This window comes from Sardina pilchardus, chromosome 24 (genome assembly GCF_963854185.1).
Source record: "Sardina pilchardus chromosome 24, fSarPil1.1, whole genome shotgun sequence".
NCBI lineage: Eukaryota > Metazoa > Chordata > Actinopteri > Clupeiformes > Clupeidae > Sardina > Sardina pilchardus.
Genome location: NC_085017.1, coordinates 19103333 through 19111204, shown reverse-complemented (window position 1 = coordinate 19111204; position 7872 = coordinate 19103333).

Sequence of the window (7872 nt, the reverse complement as noted above, 5' to 3'; positions counted from 1 at the left end):
AACCCCTATTTTTTTCTTTGAAATGATTGAGTTATTAAACCATTATACCATTATAAGATCCTTGCTAAATCTGTGTAACCTGAAATATATAAAACATTGTAACCTGTAAGGACTATATATGACGTTGAATGAGGAAAACGTGAAAGGGGCCACTTTCAAGAGTAAATCATACAAGTTTTGTATATAAAACACATTGCTGGCAAATAAGTTTTTTCTATATCTTTTCCGTATGGGCGGTGCAAAAAAATTAGAACTCCATTATTTTTAATGGAGCAAAGCCCACTAGAAATGTATGCCATGTGGCAGCCGCAAAGGGTTGGAAAACTATTCTAACATTCTATGTGTCAAGCCCAAACCGCTGAACGCTATGTCCGGTGGGTGCCGGCCTTTAGAGTGTGTTTTGGGTCAATATCCTGTTGGAGCACTCTGGGCCAGACCCAACAAGGCAGCACTAGAGCATAACTGAGCCTCCACCATTTTTTTTTAAATAGGTATGGTGTCTCTTCGACACATTATTTTTTCATCTGTGAACATAGAGCTGAAGTGACTGGCGTAAAAAGATCAGTTCAGAGGACTTTTTTTCCAGAAGGATTGCGATTGTGACCAAAAAAAAGGCATTTTAGCCAATTCCAGTCTGGCTTTTTTTTTTTCGTAGTGTTTTTCTTTCAGCAGTGGAGTCCTCCAAGGAGTCCAGTGTACCTTGACCTTGGAGTCCAGTGTACCTTGACCTTGGAGTTCACTTTGGAAGTTTTCTCTGGCTCATCAATTGGCCCTATCCTTCTGCTCAGGCTGGAGGTTGAATTTTCCTCCAATAGTACCATTATCCTTAAAATTGTCAATAATATGCAACTGTAGTCTCTGGAAAATCTTAAACATGCTTGTTTATATTTCTTTCTGATTTCCCTCAGGCGACTCTTTCCTGGGATTTCTCTGGTCCATGGACATTTATGTGCACACACACAATGAGACCAAACTGCAAGTTTTCTTCATTTACATAGGCTGAAAGAGTGATGTAGATCAAATAGGTCTGTTTTTGAGGGGTACAAACAAAATTGTTTGGACCATTTTAGAATATCTTTGTAAAAGGCATGCAGCTGTAGGCCTACATGAATAACAAATATTTGAATTTTGTCACTAAGGAAGAAATGAAGCCTTATTTGAATAATCCTGAGGGGTACTAACAAATTCAGCTACGCCTGTAGATAATTCAAGTCAGCAGGGGAATAAGATATTCTTAAAAAAAGCAAGTCTCCAAGAATCACCCTGTCTAAGGAGTGTGTAAGGCCCAATCATTCCATATTCAATCTGCCTTTTTTGTCATAGCATGACATGTGCCTACTGCCTACACTCTCACAAGCACAGATAAATGCACACAACGACTGCTACTTGTGGGATAAAACATTTTTAACGATACTTTATGAAAGCATTACAGTATTATTTGAAGGCAAGCTAAAATGACAAGGACAGCTTCATCCTGGATAACTGAGATATGTGGAGTTTTAATGACAGCAATTAATTATGTTGAATGAGTGAGTTATTTACAACGTTTGTTTACGACAAAGTCATTTATTCTGCAGTGTTATCACAAAGAAGTGGGGGAAGCCTATATAGCTACATATTGATAATAAATATAGTGGAAACCATTCAATGTCACCAAGAAACTAGAAAAGATATGAGTGTGTACCTAAGGGACTCTCTTATAAATATGACTCAGACTTTCCGAGCCAAGATGTTGACACAGTCATCATTTTGGATTAACTATTATAATTTTAATTTTTAATTATTAGTAGGTACACACCCACTTCTTTGTGATGACACTGCAGAATAAATAACTTTTTCGTGAAATGACAACCTGTAATTTCATTCATCCTGTAATTACAGGTTGTCATTTCACGACTGTTGATGATGAGTTGGTACCTTTTAACCATGGTAGTAGTGGGACGAACGGGAAGGGACGGGATCACGATTTCAAAATGTTTTTTAGAGAGAAAAGCGATGCTTAAATAACAGTGTTTTGCCTATTCTTTGTCCAGAGGGGAGATGGGTCACTCTGATTACTTTGGCGCTTGTCGGTGATTTCCATTATGAAGCGTTTTTAAGTGGCTCTCTACTCTCTTTTGCCAGTCTCCTCACATACTCACCCAAGGCAACGGCAGTATACGGTCATCCATCCATTTGCTTTGAATGTTTTGAAAGGCGGCTATTTGTGTAGCATAAATGTCTGCTTACGCATGAGAGCATGTGGGGGGCTTGATTAATCTAAGCGTACTCTGGAGAAAGCACACCCTTGTGAGGGGGGATTGCTGGGGGCTGTGGCTGAACAAGAAGATGTATATATTCAACATAAACATCAGCACATGAAGACAGTAGACTTCAGGCAATCTGAAAACCTCATAATTGTATATAGAACGGGAGCGTTACTGTATAAAACGAAGGAAAGTACGCATAAATGTATGTTGACAAAAAGCTATACATGTTTAATATTCCTATGTGGTTTGTGCTCTTTTGGTCTGTAAGTGCTCCATACTGCTTACTTGTACTTTGTGATTTGATTTGTAAAGGCTGGGCATGATTAAAACACTTGCTATGTACAATTTTGACCTCAAAAGACAACAGTGAAGAAAACAGCAGAACTGAGCTTTGTGCTCATCATTGCCTATTTTTGTATTGATTTAAAGCTGAAGCTTTAATACTGCCTGTGTTTTGAGCGCAAGAGTACTGTATGTGTGAGAGTGTGTGTATGCGGATGCGTGTGTGTGAGTGTGTGTGTGTGTGTGTGTGTGTGTGTGTGTGTGTGTGTGTGAATTGTGTGTGTGCATCCGTGCATGAGAGAGAGAGGTGAGGGTGTCTATGAATGAGAGTGCGTGCTTGAGAGTCGGTGAGTGACTGAATATGTGTTTGTGTGTGTGTGAGGGATGAGGATGCTTGAGAGTTTGTGTGTTTGTGTGTGTTGTGTGTGGATGAGGGTGTGTGTGAATGTGTGTGGATATGAGTGAGTGAGTGTGTGTGTGTGTGTGTGTGTGTGTGTGTGTGTGTGTGTGTGTGTGTGTGTGTGTGTGTGTGTGTGTGTGTGTGTGTGTGTGTGTGTGTGTGTGTGTGTGTGGTTGAGGGGTGAGGATGGGTGTGAATGTGCGTGTATGTGTATCTGTATGTGTCTGTGAGAGAGGGGTGAGTATGTACAGATATGTTCAGGGTGTGAACAGTGAACAGTTAGCCTGGTTATACACCCATGCTGCCTTGAGTGCGATTTCATTCACGCTGCTAGACAGCCTGGGAACCATGGACTTTACCTTCACCTCAGCTAGGGAACCAATATAGCAGAACGGAAGGGACAGCAAGATGATGACGACATCTACGCAACACACCGAAGCTTGTACTTTGGTTAAGAACCAAACCAGCTTTTGTTCAAATCTACTAGTTATTTTGAAGTATTAAAATGCTCTACATGTCATTTGGAATATAGGCTAATTGATAGGATTGGCTAGCCTATGTGCTACGCACAGACGCATTTGATAGACATCCGCAGCGCCCAATAAATGGCTCTGGGCATTCACAAGCTAGGCCTCATATACGAGGAAATGAATGTTTGTTTCTCAGACCACATCACATTGAGATGTGGTGGTGTTAGCCTGGCTAGTAAACAGTGGATGCCCGTCTGTGAATTGGTGTCTGCTGTAAAGTCTTATTTTGCGTTGAACCTTGGAGGCGACCAAATGAGGCATGCATGGCTGAATGGAATGTCCTTCGATAGAGTCTGAGCATTGCTCCAGCAGCTGGGTTGCAGACCTTGTGTTTATTTTATTGCTCCTCTCTGATTAAGTTGGACGTCATCAGTTCAATTCTCTACGATAAAAAAAAGACCCAGACCCACACCCACACCCAAACACAGGAAAGGATGATAATGGAAAGATGGAGAAATGGAGAGAGGGAGAGAGGGAGAGAGGGGGAGAGGGAGAGGGAGCGAGACTTTCAAAGTACACAGTACCTACCGTTCATCTTTCCTGACCTTCAACTGTGCTGATGCATTCGACCATCTGTACTGTGTATTAATATTAAGATCTTCTGATTGTGCTTTAGTGATTTCTATTGTACTTGATATCTGTGCCTTGTATCATCTTGCTTGTTTAAAGTGGTGGAGACAATAAAGAACATACAAAACAAAGCTTGCTCTCACCTCTCTTGTACCAGCTCTTGCTTGTCAATTTACTCACACGTTATAAAAAGCGTCTGTTTTAAATAGAACTAACAGCTCTGACAGGGATAGGAAAAACATCCCATGGTGTTCCTCCCCCTAGGATTCATCTGTGCTTCTGCTTCAGTGCTTTCTGGTCAAGACGGTAATTGACAAGTAGAAAGTGTGGTTGTTATGGAAGCATGATTACGGAGAGCGTCCTCACTAAAGCGATTTTTCCCCATCACCCTCAACACCACCCACACACCGTTATATCCGTGCGACGAAATGAACATAGAGAAGACACTCACGTGATGCCTCAAAGCAACATGTACATTATCTTACACATTAACACACCAGCCATTAGTCTATAGGGGGAGCCACATGTAGAAGTGAAGTAGTAATTAATTTGTTTTGCATTTGCTTGTCTGATCATTGCTACATTAACAATCGGAAGAGGGCAAAATCCTGCTTGGTGCATCTCCCCCACCAAGACCAGGCTCCGTTGGGGAACGGTGTGTGTGTGTCTGCGTGTGTGTGCGTGTGTGTGTGTGTGTGTGTGTGTGTGTGTTTGTGAGTGTGAGTGTGTGTGTGTGCGTGTGCGTGTGCGTGTGCGTGTGCGTTTGCGTGCGCGTGCGCGTGCGTGTGCGTGTGTGTGTGTGTGTGTGTGTGTGTGTGGTTAGGATGATTCTAAGGAGTGCAGCACTGACAGGGGGCCTCAAGAGATAATAGCATATCTGTAATTTTCTAGCAGTGCTCCTGGACTGATTGGCACTATGTGAAAACAAAACTTGATCTTCTACACTTGCCCATGATCCGTATTGTATTTCTTTTGTTTGGTTAATGTATGACAAACAAGTTGGGGTGTAGGATGAGAAGAAGTAGGCACATTTGTTTTCTGTGATGATTTATTTTGCTCAACAGCTTGTTATCAATTCCTGTCATGCACTTTACCCATTTAATCATTTCTTTACAGCATAGGTTTTCTAAATAGCTTTAGTTTTAACATTCTCACAAGGGTAACTTTCACTGTTAGGTCAACTTCAACTGTGAAATAATTGGTAGCCCACCATCAGTGGACTGCTAAGCTCTCTTACCCACCACCCGACACCCTCTTTCATGTTTGTCTTTGATCGGATGCCTGTGTGGCTGTGTGCCCGTGTGCCGGTGAAACCTCCTCCTATTATTCTTGGGAATGGTATTGATTCTGATAGCCGCGCATTTCACAGTTGAAATTAGCATGAAACCCGAGACCAGTTCTATTATAACCAATAAGCTGAGGAGCCTGTGATGTGATGTCACACCATATCCCAACGCTCTCACTGTTCTGTTATGACGATGATGCTATGAGATCAGGGGAAATGGAATATGAAATCTGTAAGATATTTTAGCCCAGACGTCAATATCCATCCTTCTTTGCACTTTGAATCCTTAAATGGCCTTAGAGCATTTTAAATACCAGGCCACTAAGCTGTCCCTAGTTAAAAGGACACTAACAGCTTTACTATTGAAAGTAAACACACCAGTGATTTCTTTCTCAAAAAATATGCAAAATCAAGGTCCCTGCAGTCCACTGACAAGGATCAGCTTGCCGTCCCCCGCACCAGACTCTGAACCTTTGGGGATAGAGCCTTCTGTGCTGCTGCCCCCAGTCTATGGAACAATCTACCCCTCCATATACACAGTGCCCCCTCCCTACGCTTGGTCAGAAAACTCCTAAAAGCACATCTTTTTGCTGAGCCCTTTGGCCTGTAACCTTCCTTTCCTTTTTTGTTTTTGTTGGCTACCTTGGGTATCTTAAAAGGCACTATATAAATCTAATATATTATCATTATCATTATAGTCATTATCATTATCATTATCAGTATTATTATTATCATTATTATTATTATTAATAATAATAATAAATGTATAGGAAGAAATATGAGTATGTAAGTATTGGCCTGTGATGTTTGCAGAGACCCATTAGCTCATATCATACCAGGGCAAAATCAAGCCAATCAAGCGAACCAAGTCAACATCATGCTGCCCACATCTTTCTCATGGCCACTGCAGTCTTTCTGGAATTGGCTCCCAGAGGTCTTTCTCTTTCATCCCAGGACTGAGCGCTGTGCTTTTCTGAGGAGTGCGGCTCCTCAGGGGGTCTTAAAGACGTAATCCGTCCCAGCCTTGCCTGGCGAATCATATGTTCAGTGTTGATAAAGCGTTGTGTTGTGGCTAATGCCCCGCTCCAGGCCGGGTAAGCCCCACTGCCACGAGCAACTTGCGCTGGCCCACAGAGTACGCAGTGTGTTGTTCCATGTGACCGTCTGTAGCCGTGGGTGCACAATCCACTTCGCATGCAAAGTGTGTGTCATTACTGGATGGTGCGTGTGTGGCATGGTGACAAATTGATTTCAGCAGTAAGCACAGCGCTATCGGGTCAATACCCCCTGTGCTCCTTTCATGGGCATAGACCAAAGTTTTTACAAACAGATACAAACCAAGTTGGCAACAGTCCTGCTTACAGATGGTCTGCCTATTAGAGACTTACGGTTTGTTTATTGAGAAATGGTTTTCAGTCAAGAACTTTGTTTCTGTCAGTACACTGTTTGTTTAAAATCTGAGCGACTATGGACCATCTAAAGGAGATCATCCAAGTATTCCTTACCTCTTATATTCATACGCATAGGAATGAACAACTCCCAAATGAATAATTTCACCTACATTCGTTTTACAGACAATTTTATGCCACCTCCTAAGCAACATTACTGTAACATCTCAGGTATAGCAAGTGAAGGTTTCCTTACCCTCTTTTTTTTAAGTATATATGTTTGTCCTTTTCGCCTTTATTCAGATAGGACAGTGAATATAGACAGGAAGTGAGCAGATATGACCGCAGGTCAGATTCAAACCTGCATGGTCCCTGGGGCAATTGGACCCGTACAGGGTATGAGTGCTGTAGCCTGTTACGCCATAGCGACCCCCCTTCCCCACCTTCTTTAAAAATCAAAGTGAGTATGGGAATATAAAATCTGTTTCCTGTCAAAAATGTCAAAATGAAAAAAAGAGTAAAAAAAGAAATGTCAAAATGTTATCAGTCTGGGGGATGATAAGCAGAGAAAAATCATTTGTGGAAAACCATGTGACATCCTGCGGGCATTAATGCACGAGCGACTCATAATCTAAACAATGCCTCTTCTCCCTGCTGTCTCGAGAAGAAATAAATAAAAATATGTATTTTAAATAGACAGAAAAAAATAAACAGAAAGGGTTTCCGGCTCACTGAATGCTTTAGTGGATAAACAGCGTGAAATGAAACCATCTCACAGGGAGACACGGCCTTGCATGTGGCGTGCTATTGGGATGAGATTTTTTTTTGTCCCTTTTTAAAAAGGAGCATTTTTGAAACAAACAAAAAAAGAGACAGAGATATAATAAGTAATATACTGTGCCATCGTGGTTACCAATAGTGCTCTTCGTCATCAGACCGACTGGTTATTAAACGTGCTGTTCATGTGTTGCCGGAAAGTGCAGAGTGCTGGATTCAGACGCCCGCGTGAAGTGTCGAACCGGAAGCCTGCTGTGCTCCGCCTTTGTTCTGTTTATTTAGTTATCATCAGTATTCTCTCTCTCTCTCTCTCTCTCTCTCTCTCTCTCTCTCTCTCTCTCTCTCTCTCTCTTTCTCTCTCTGTCACTGATGTAAGAACCACTTTTCAGAG